The 12,008-nt window shown below is 37.8% G+C and overlaps 1 pseudogene; it reads right to left on the reverse strand.

Annotated features, from left to right (window-relative positions):
* Nucleotides 1-3,098: 3,098 nt before the first annotated feature.
* Nucleotides 3,099-9,995, reverse strand: LOC107983087 (protein phosphatase 1B-like; annotated as a pseudogene).
* Nucleotides 9,996-12,008: the final 2,013 nt, after the last annotated feature.

Below are 12,008 nucleotides of genomic sequence, written 5' to 3' on the forward strand. Positions count from 1 at the left end.
CACACACACACACACATAAAAAACCCCCTGTGTATATAAGGTGCCATTGATTGTGAAACACACACCATGTTTGGAGTCCCTAAAGGTGGGGGGAGCGTGCCTTAGAATTGGTGAAATACAGCATTTAAAAACCACTTAGTTTTGATAAAGTGTGAAGATTTGAGAGGTGTGCATGGTGCAATTTTTGAAAACGGGATGCAGGAAATCCAGCTGATCCAGCAACCAGATGTCTGGAAAGGGGGCAGGCAATGGGGTTTGAATTCACTCAACTGAAATGCAGTATGTGTCAGTAGATAGGACCAACATAAAATTATAGAATAGGTTGAACATTCCTTATTTGGAATTCCAAAATCCTATAGTGCAGTGGTTCTCAACCTGGGGTCTCCAGATCTTTTTGACCTTCAATTCCCAGAAATCCAAACAGCTGCTAAAGTGGCTGGGATTTCTGGGAGTTGTAGGCCAAAAACATCTGGGAACCCCAGGTTGAGAACCATTGCTATAGCGGAATCTTGAAAACATAAAGAAAAACCTCTCCTTCTGTTCAGACCAATAAAAAAGCTAGAGAATAACTAGTAATTTTTGGATAAAAGCATAGGAAAAGCAAAGATTGCCTTTAAAATTGGAAAATAAGAGCTGTATTTAACTTATCTCATTTATTTCACCTGTCTTTGGCAGAGCTCTAACATTTTTCATTGTTGTCCAGAAACCACTACAAGACAATAAAAAATGAAATATACCTGCAAAACCCTTTGTTATGCTGACATTATGTACTTTGAATCCTGTTGCGAAGAGATGTCGCGTGCAACCTGAGGCAATGGCATTCCCCTGATGTAGTGGCCAGTAAATTTACATTTGATCAGGTATGATACTGTGCCTCAGAAGTACATTAGAAAATACTTTAAAAAGTAGGAAAAAATATGTTACTTGAGAATTTTGATCAGTTCTGATAATAAGAATCCTGTGCCAATCATATGGCAATCTTCAGTTTGGGACTTATGGCAATGCTGCATGGAAGATGATATCCTGCAGCAATCTCACAATGTAGTATACTGGTAACTTACTGTCATTATGATGGGAGACATCACACAGCTACTCGCATTGTACAACTGTGCTGCTTCAGCAGAGTGAATCTAAACTCTCCACTCCATCCCCCCCTTCCTTTTTAAATTTTATTTGTTAAAAAAATAGAAAAAATAGAGGTGTGAAAAGATGCCACAGGAGAAGCATCTAGACTTCATTGCAGATTTAATGCGGAACAAGGACTATAGCACACAGAGGTATAGAAGCAGGGCTGTTGCTGATCTGCTACCTCCACACAATTTATTTTAAAAGGCAGAAAATTCTGTTTCCAGCACCGAAAATGCTGTTTCTGCATTAAACAACCATGTGCAATAGTTATACATAATTCCAACTGACCTTTCACAGTTTGAGAGTTACAGAATTCTTCACAAATATTGTACATGAATTGTGCAGGTTCTAGTAAAAAATCTGTAAAGAATTACCTCCCTCCTGCCTAGGCACATTTTTCTGTACCTGCTGGGTTTTGGGGCTGCACCTTCTCTTCCTGAGAAGAAGGAAAGCAATCATAGCTTACTCATACTCATACAACTTCACCTATACATATTAATCAAACAAAACAATGAAGTACCAGATACATTCATGTATGGGTCAAACTCATGTATAAGTCAAGAGCAGGTTTGAGGGCCAAAATTATGGATGTTGACATGATGCATGAATAAGTAGGTCGTTACATGAAGAGGGGGAAATGCTATTGCTACCCCAAGAGGTAGTTACCCTTGGTCACTGTCTTTTCCCTGCTCAAGCACTCAAAAATGCAAAAGCTGGCACAATAGCACAGAGAGCAGAAGGATTTGGTGCTTCTTTTAGGTTGTCCCAGGATAGTCTAAACTGTTGCCTTTTACCATTCAACCCAGGGTGCTTCCAGACTTCTCAAAAATGCATGCCAAAGTGGGTCTTAAAACTTAGCGAGCTGCCATGACACGTCTCCAGCAGGCCTCCTGGCATGTAGAAATCCTCCCCCGTGCCTCCTGGGACATTATTTCTATGTGTAAGCAGACTTGCTGGAGAGGCAGCGTGGCAGCTCAGTAATTTTTTTTATTTTGTTTTAAGGGCTTTGGGTGGGGAGGGGGGAGGATTGGAGAGGGGTGCCCTTTTCATTTCTCCAAGCTTTTGGAAGCCCAAAGAACTGCGATGGGCTGTTGGAACTGACTCCAGGACTGTGTAAGCAGTCCCATGGGTCAGTCCCCACAGGCTCCATACCCCATTAGATCAGGGCATTTCAGGAAGGTCTGGATCTAATAGGGTCCCAAATTAATTTGCTTTTACCTGAGGCATTGTTTGAATGACTCAAGTAAGAGCCCAATAGGGCCTGCATTTTGGACCATGTCTGGAAGCGCCCTCAAAGAAGGAATGGTTCCTTTTTAAAAAGAAGACATACAGTATTCATATTAACCATTTCATGTTGATCCAGGTTTTTTGGATGGAGCTTTTTGACTAAATTTATGCATGAGTATAAGCTTATGGTAGACCTGAATACATCTTCCCCATTCAGCCTCTTTATTCACTCAAAAGAGTTCCATTGCTTGTTAAAGAGAAAACAGAATCTTTTGTGGGAAATCTGATAAAAAGTGTGTATAGTACTCCCATTCCCAGAGTGTTCTTCTATGCTGCCTTTACATCTGTCCTCTCTTTTGCCCAGAGATGGATAATACAGAGCTCTGTTGAACATCCTGCTCATCCTTTGACATACTGCACTTGAAATAACATGTCTGTTTTTAGCATCAGTCTTTTCCCTCTTCTGGAACTAAAATTGAATTTTGTTGTATTCACTGACAAGGAATAGAATTAAAGTGAGTTTAATATATTTCCCTCTAGAATGATAAGTAGAAAGCAGCATTGGCTGACAAGCTGCCTGTAGAGAGCTACTTGAAGACTGAATGCAGTTAAAACAAATAGTGTAAGTGAAAGAGACTCTAGACTGCCATTGGAAAGCTGCTCTATAACAGACTGGACCAACAAAGGCCTTTGGACAACAAGCTATGCATAGTAATACTGATGCATTTTAGTGGATTTTTGCTTCTAAAGCTGTGGTGAGAAAGCTAATCATAGAATAGAAGTTCTATCCAAAGCAAATACTACACACATTCTGAAGGAAATGTAACTTTGAGTCAGGAGATATTCATTCATATATATTTTCCTTGGTTTGTTTTAGTAAAACTACATAATTTAATATATAAATACTAATAGCTGATTTATTCATATTCATCATCTTTCCCCCCTGAAATCCATTTATTGAAGACCTCTATCTCCTAAACAAAAGTGGTGGCTGCTCATAATCTTTCATTGAGACTTCTTTCCTAATTTCTTTCAATGATGTGTGTCTTTTTGCTGGCTTTAGTAATTTAGAAATAACTATGCCATGCATTGCCAATCTGCCAAAGTTTGGTTTGTCTAACAAAGTCAAAGTGGTGCCCAGGTTTTCCTGTCACTCCTCCATCATCTTCTGCCTCTATCAAACATCCATCCAGAAGTAATTAAAGCTATATAACTCTGGTTGTGATATCTTCTGGATATACTTCATAGTTTCTCTTTGTTATACCTCTTATATGCTGAACTTGCAGACCGAAAGGTCCCAGGTTCAAATCCCAGGAGGGGCTTGAGCGCCCGCTATTAACTCCAGCTCCTGTCAACTTAGCAGTTCGAAAACATGCAAATGTGAGTAGATCAATAGGTACCGCTCTGGCGGGAAGGTAACGGCACTCCATGCAGTCATGCTAGCCACATGACCTTGGAGGTGTCTACGGACAACGCTGGCTCTTCGGCTTAGAAATGGAGATGAGCACCAACCCCCAGTGTCAGACATGACTGGACTTAACATCAGGGGAAACCTTTACCTTTACCTATGTCTTACTAATGTCATATCATCTACTGCTCCAAATTCTTTCTGTTCTTCATCACATGTTCAATTTGGAAACAGGAAGGGAAGCAATTGCAGGAAAGCATGAGATATGTTCTCTGGGAACTCCTTATGTCTAAGTCAAAGGGTCCTCCCTCAAAAAAAATTGTTTAGAAGAACAAGGTACTGCCAAATGCAGATGGGAAGGTTTTTCGGGATCTTTCTATCCTAGTTTCTTGACCTAAAGCCTACATTACTATTATTGCAAGAAATATGAAGTTACCCAATATTTGTCCATATGTATTCTAATATGGAAAATTTTTAGGTAACCCCAAATTTCTTGAAATAATATTAATGTAGGCTTTAGATCTGGCCTGCACAATATGGGGTCTGGGGGCTGGATTACAAGGATATCATGACTTCCCTTGTATAAACAAGTATCCACAACCCAATTGCACACTTTTTCTAGATCATCTGATACTTCAAGCCTAGACTTTACAAATTCACAGAGCTCCTCATTGCTCATTACATCCCAGGTTCCATCACAAACCATGACAATAAGTTCATCCTCTTCTGCTCTTACAATTTCATAAACCTCAGGTTCCAGAGAAACAAGTTGCTTTGTAGGGTTTTGGCATCCACACATTTGAATTCATAGTCCCCCAAAGCAAGGGAAATGGCTAATGAGCCATTAATACACTGAATCGTGACACTCCCACCTACATTCTGGATTCTCTCTTTCTCCCTTGGATTACAAGGCTTGTGATCCTGTGTTGAAAAACAGACTTGCTCATTCCTATACAGACAGCATGCAAGTCTGCACAGCTGATAAAGTAAAGGTGCTCAGGTGAAATCATAACTCCCACTGCTGTTGAGACACTCCAGTCCATGCCATTTCTGAGGTCTGAAAAATTGTGCATGTTTTCATCAATTTTCAAAAAAACCAGTTCTGATTCCACTCTTTACATTTTCCACTGAAGTTTTGAGAGTAGAGCTGGGCTGTCCTGTTCCCCTGAAGTCTTCACTGCTAGTGATGTGTTCTGATAAGTGGTTTGAGCAGTAATTTGTCACACAAGATCTTGCATGACCATCATAAATAGCACAAAAGGACCAGTCCTCCAAACTATGAGGAATTCCTACAACAGCTGTGTGAACATCTTCCATTTACACTCTCCATCCTTGCATATCACTTAGGCCATAACACAGCCTGTTTCCTGCCCAGTGGGCATTATGTTTCCCAGCTTTTAGTTCATCCAAAAATGCACCCATGTTTGCTTGATTTGCAAAGAAATCTGTCAGTTACATTTCTATCAATTTTTGCACAGATCTCAAACTTTAGGGTTGGCATTACTTCAGCAAATAGGTACAGAACAGGTTTTGTCTGAAAGTCTTCAGATAATGCAAGATTCAACATTTGCTTTGACTTGGAATCTCCTCATTTAGGGGCCCCGTGCCAGAGTAGGCAATCAGGCCAGGCCCAACTGTCTGAGGCGAGAGCTGAGGAACCACGACTGCCTTTTCCTTTTGCTGCCTTTCACGCTCACAGCCCAAGCATAGCCAGCAGCATGGACATATTGGGAGCCCTTGTCCCAGAAGCCGCAACTGAGCCCGCCCTCGCTCCCTCCTTCTCCGTGCAACGTCAGATTGCTCACAGTTATAGTTATTGTTATAATTATACTTTAATATCATTAAATGGTGTGTGGAAGAATATAACATGGTTCAAGTGCTGAGTTATGGTATGTCTTGTACTTCCTCTTTACATTTATTAGCACATATTGAGATAACATAATTACAGCATTCTGATGGACTTTTACATTTTTATTATTGTTATCAACATCATCATCATTGTCATCCCCATCATCATCAATTTTTAAAAGTAACAGAAATAATTTCAGTTAATTTTTGAAAACTATGTCAATAGAGATATATTTGAAATGTATAACTATAGTGGTACCTTCCTTCTTTTTCAGGAAGAGGCCTTGGAAACATAACTGTAACCAAAAAATTTTAAAGTAACTTTCCAAACTCAGGAATATATTTGTGGCAATATGTTAATTTGAAGTCTCAAGTAGCAATGACATTGTATCCCTTCTATTAAAATCAAATGTAAAGTTTAATGTGTTAAAGCCCATTGAAATCATGAAGCTAAAGGTCACCTACTTTTGTTGGATCCTGGTCATGTGAGTTTTCTTCCCATTAAATATTTCAGAGCCAGTCTGTTGCCTTACTATATATTTTCATGCCTTCACCCTTGCTGCTTGCTGTTATAATGAGAAGCTGCCAAGCCGTCAAATAAAAATGCAGCATATTTCCCATTACAATGTGTTCAACAATAAGAAAATCAATAGCATAAGGCTCGTAGTGGTTATTTTTCTATTTCTTCAGGGTTCTTTGTTGTCATGCTAGGTGTGTGTGTGTGTGTTTGGAGGGGGGGGTAGAATAAAAAGGAGGCAGACATACTATGGCACAAAATGCAAAAGAAATGCTGAATTGGTTGCTCCAGGAGAAGCAGAATTCATACTCATCCATCATTACACTGTCTGATTTTTGGTCTCTTTTCCCATTATGAGAAGTGGTGATACTATATTGTAGATACAGATAAATATTAAACTGAATAGCATGATAGTCTATATAGGATCACAGTTACCAGGAAATATCCTTCACTGCCTGCATCTTAACCGATTTTGTTTCATTGGCTTACAAGGTCTAAACATTTTTTGCCTTCTATATTTCTCAAAATGTTTCCTTGTCATAATGAATTCTGTTGATACAGAGTTAGACTAGATACTCTTCCTTATATTAATATGTACTTTCTCATACTATAAGTCTTCATTCTGAAAACATTGGAATAGAGATGTTTAAAGAGGAGGGAGAAGAGAAACCATATGGTAAAATATAGCAAAATGTTGGGACTTTAACAATCGCAAAGAAGGAAGAGGGGTGTGGATATTCCTTTATAAGCCCTTCTATAGTTATAAAAAAAAGTCTGAAGGCCTTCTCTCTTTATGCCACATGGATGTCTGGATGATTTACAAACCTGTGTCATTCATAATGATTACTGTGATACTTGCATAATATTTATCAGCAAAAAAATGTGCATCCCATCTGCTTCTAAAAAGACTTACAATTGTGGGACAGTCTTCATTTCAGATGTATTCTTGCATCTATCCAGAATTAGGATTTGTAACCTGACAAGTATCTTGTTTATTTAAGATTACATTCCTATTTTTATTGGATCAACAGTTATTTTTCTTTGAAACCATTTGAAGCACTGTGGAAGCCAGTTGCTTTTTCATTGCTTTTCTCAATGGATACAAAAATATTGTCCCTAGTTAAAGAGGAAAGATGCTTTCTGGAATTCTTAAAGAGTAGTATGCTCAATGACATGCTTTCATATAACTGAAATTTAAAGAAACTTATTCAGAACTAGATGTTGTAGTTCACCATGGAACCAAATTTACCAGAGAATATAGTTTTCTCTACAATATGTACAATATGGAAGGTCTGCACATACCCTAATATATTGTATTGAACTGTAGTGAATAACAAGTAGAAACAGTGATAAGGATCTCAGGCCCCTTCTACAATGCCATATAATCCAGATGATCAAAGCACATAATCCACATTATCTGCTTTGAAGTGGATTATCTGAGACTACACTGCAATATAATCCAGTTCAAAGCAGATAATCTGGATCTCATATTACAGTGTAGAAGGGGCCTCAGTGAAAACAATGACCAAGAGTACAATTGCTGTGAAAACCTATATCCCATGCTGGCAATAGTCAGAAAGGAACCAAAAATAAAATTGTATGTTGTTATCTTGTTATAGCTATATAGATTTGTTTATTAATTAGAAGGGGTGATCACTATGCCATTTTTTGAAATGGCATCAGGAAAATCTGGCAGTTCCGGCAACTGAATGCCTGGATATGGGACAGGTGATGGGGCTTGAACTAACTCAGCAAAAGCAGACCATGTGACGACTGAAATCTCCTGCTTTCGGTTGCACCATGGCAGCACCTGCACCGGAGGAGGGCGTTCCCACTTAGTCTTGCCTGAGCCAATCAGAGCAAAAGAGAGCAGATCATGTGTCTTTTTGCCAAGCTGGTCTATATATACCAGGGTGAGCTCCTCCATTTTCCTGTGGCATCCTGGCTTCTGAGAGAGAGATTGTGTGCTAGCTAGCTCCATGTTCTATCTCAGTGCCGTCACTGCTTAGAATTGCTTTTTGACTCAATTCCAGTCTTTTCCTTTGGCAATTTAATCAAATTTTCTTATTTTAATATCTTTCAGTCCTTTTTTATTATTTTGCTAGAGAAGAGAGGGTGGAAGTGCATTCGGGGGGGGGGGGGTGCTGTGAAAGGGGGTGTTTGTTTAAATATTTCTTACCTTTGTGGGGGGAGGGGATGGTGAGCAGTCAGTGATTCCAGCTTTTAACTAGTTTGTAAATGTTCAGTTCTACATGCTTTACCCATCTATTCATGATTTTTTTTAATTGCAGCATTTTAATTCCTGTTCAGTTGTTAAAATGCTGTTCCAGGTTATTGGGGGATAACCTGATTCCCTTGAGTCCCCATGGTGATAATTCAATGCATTTTCTTGCTTGCGTATTCTATCCTGCACCTTCCTTCTCCTCCCAAAAATTGTATTTTTTTTTTTTTACAAAACAGCCCTTTCTTCTTCTCATTCACCTCTTTGACTGAATAAACAAAACTTAATTAAAATAGGTTTAGTAAAATGAGAGTAGATTACAAGGTGAAAGCGGGGGAGTAGAATGGTGTGTGTAAAAAATTCTGTCAGAGAATTTAGGTAAGTTCATCATCATGAAAAGGGACCCTATTTTGTTAGATGAAGAGATCTCTCAGGTGGGCAACATTTATAATGAATTTGGCTATGCAGCGAACTAAGTGTATAACATGGAGAAATCTATTGCCTATCTTTGGCATATGGGCCGTTCCTGAGAAGAGAAAACCTGGGATGTTGTAACATATACATAAAATAAAGTGGAGCACAAGACACATCCCTGTCTTACTCTTTTATGCACATTGACTTTCTTGGACACTGCACCATTGACTCCAATGTGCACTTTAAGGCAGGTATCTGAATTAAGGACCTTAAGCTGATAAAGGAATCTTGGTTATCTTTTTATTCATGTAGTTCACATGATAGAATATAACTTGTCACAATTAAATTATACATTACACTATATTTTTATATTTAAAAGGGGAAGTGGAATTATTATATCATAAAACTGTTGGTTATTAATTTGATTTTGAAATGCCTTTGTATGAAAAATGTAGTTGGGGTGTTGGAGTGTCACTTAGGAGATCTAGTTCAAATTGCAACAAAACTCAATGGCTTATGATGCATTACTCACTATGGGCTCATCTGCAAGGGCCATAGAATCTGGCCCTGGTCCAAAACACCACTCTGCTCCCAAAACATGTTAATGGTGGGAGTGGAGTCCTCACTCTTCAGTTGGGCCAAACCCAATTTAGCTCCACTGGACAGTCACTCTTATTTTTTGTTGCTATACTGGCAGCCACTGAGCTCAGTGCCTTTGATTATGCATTTCCATTAGACAAAAGTGCAGCCTTAGGCTACTGTGGGTTATACTGGTGACTGTCAGTTAATTTCCTTATGTTTCTATGTAAAAGTATATTCTTCCACTGCTATTTAATTCCAGCACAATTAAGTTCAGTTTACTCAGCTAACAGCTTTTAATACTGGAAACATAAAGCCTCACAGGCAGATCTTTATCATATGTGGTAGATTTGTCAACATGCCCAGAGATATTGGCAGTAATTGATATTGTCAGCTTTCATGTGGAGTTTTTTGCTCTTTAGGTACTTTTTAAAGGTAATGATTCAAATTTCAACAATTTAAATGTTAGTAGTTGGATTATGACATTATTAAGAATATTTAAAAGAACAAGGACGAGAATTGGGAGGAGGACCCAGAACTACAATTCGTGAATGGCTCATTGATTGTTGGTACATTGCAGAAATAAATCAAGTAGGCTAAGCCATATATTTTAAAAACTCTAGAAAACACATCACATTAATGATATAAGTAAAGGGGCCATTATTTGAACAGTAGTGTAATTGATTAGAAAGAAGTATGTGTTCCTTTATATACACTATTATTTTATCATTATTTATTTATATCTCATGGTTTCTTATTTATTGTCTGCTGTAAATTATTTAAATTATAAAAACATGGAATGAAATAGGGTCATATCTTCATATGTGGTTATCATGTAAAATTATACAAAATTTTTGGGAAATGATATTTAAAGAAATAAGAGCAATAATAAAATAAAGATAGAGAATACATCTAAATCAGCATTATTACTTATGCATGACAATCTCCTCACAAAAGGAGAAAGAACTGGTTTCTAATTTGATAACTGCAGCAAAATTGCTAATAGCAAAAAACTGGAAATTAAAAAAAGAAATCCAATTAGATGTAATGGTACAGGGAAATTTGGAACATAGCTATTAATGACAAGCTGACTTGCAATATTAAAATTAAAAATGGAATATTGAAACAAACAGATTTTTGGAAAATATGGGGAAATTTATTGAGTATATTTTTAATGAGGGAAAGGGATATAAGCCAGCAACAGATGCAATAAAATTCTGGACTTGTGAAACAATATGAGTTGGTTGGTCCTGGTGAAGGGGGCACAAAGTAAGGGGAAGGGGGGAAGAAAGGAATAATAATAATAATAATAATAATAATAATAATAATAATAATAATAATAACAACAACAACAACAACAACAACAATAACAATAAAAAATAAAAAATGTATAAGTAGATAAAAAGTGTGTAGTAGAGAGATATGTAATAAAGTTGTATGGAATAGTTAAAAACTGATAAGAAATAAAGATGTTCTTTTTTTGGATAATTTTTATTGGTTTTCCAAGGGTATACAATACATATTAAAATAAGAAATAAAAAGAAGGATAAAAGAGCTGGTTAAGAATAGGGAAGTAGGGGGTTGGGAAGGAGGGTAAGGGTTTGATAATGAAGGGTCCAGGAAAGATAGGAAGGGAAGAAAGGGGAGAGAAGGAGGGAAGGGAAATAAGGTCATTTGGTCTTCCATCCTTTCCTTCACAGGAAGAAATGTCTGTTTTTGGTAGCTTTTCATAGATTTCCTGGTGTACTTCTGTTGGTCTTAACTCCGAGATCCCCCTTTGGATTCTCATTGTAGTCTTTCAAATAATTTTCAAATTGTGTCCAGTCAGTTTTCTTTATTGGTTTTCCTCTATTCTCTTTTAACCAATAGGTTAATCTGTCCATTTCATAAATTTCTTCTATTTTTGCCAGCCATTGATCCTTTGTTGGTATCTCCTGTGACTTCCATTGTTTTGCGAATGTGATCCTTGCCGCTGTATTCGTGTATGTGAATGAAATATCTTCGTTCAAACTGAATTTTGTCTCTGAGTCTGTCAAACCGAATAAGTAGTTTCTCCATCATGGTCAACTGTGAAATACGCACATATGGTATCCCTCAGCCTATGCTGATAGTTTCTGGAATCTTCTAGAGCTTTCTAGGACCCCCTTGGTGGAAGCCCCGCCCACTTCTCCCCCTGGAGTATATACAGCCCACATGAGGGGCTCCCGCCTCAGTTCCTTTCTTTCCACTAGACAGTTAAGTGAATTCTTCTACAGCTAAACCTAAATCAAAATGACATCAACTACATCTTTTAAAAGATGTTCCTCTTGTGGAGGAAAATTACCTTATACTGATGGACATTCAAAATGCCTCTTATGCTTGGGGGAAGAACACATAGTGCAGTTCTGTAACATCTGCCAAGGCTTAACCCCTCAAGCAAGAAAAAATAGAGAAACGTGTCTTAAAGCTATGTTATATGAACAAGCTTTATTGCCTTCATCAGTTTTAGAAAGTCAAAACTCTATGCTTCTTGCCACCCCTAAACAAAGAGGGGGAACAGAAAAGAAGAAAATTAAGAAACAAAAAACAGTCAAAACAATTACTCAAAATGGCAGCGGTATAAATGCCCCTTCTGCATCACCACAGAAGGAAATGGAAGATCAAGGTACTTACACTTTATTGTCTGA

The sequence above is a fragment of the Anolis carolinensis genome, chromosome 2, assembly GCF_035594765.1.
Source record: "Anolis carolinensis isolate JA03-04 chromosome 2, rAnoCar3.1.pri, whole genome shotgun sequence".
Lineage (NCBI taxonomy): Eukaryota > Metazoa > Chordata > Lepidosauria > Squamata > Dactyloidae > Anolis > Anolis carolinensis.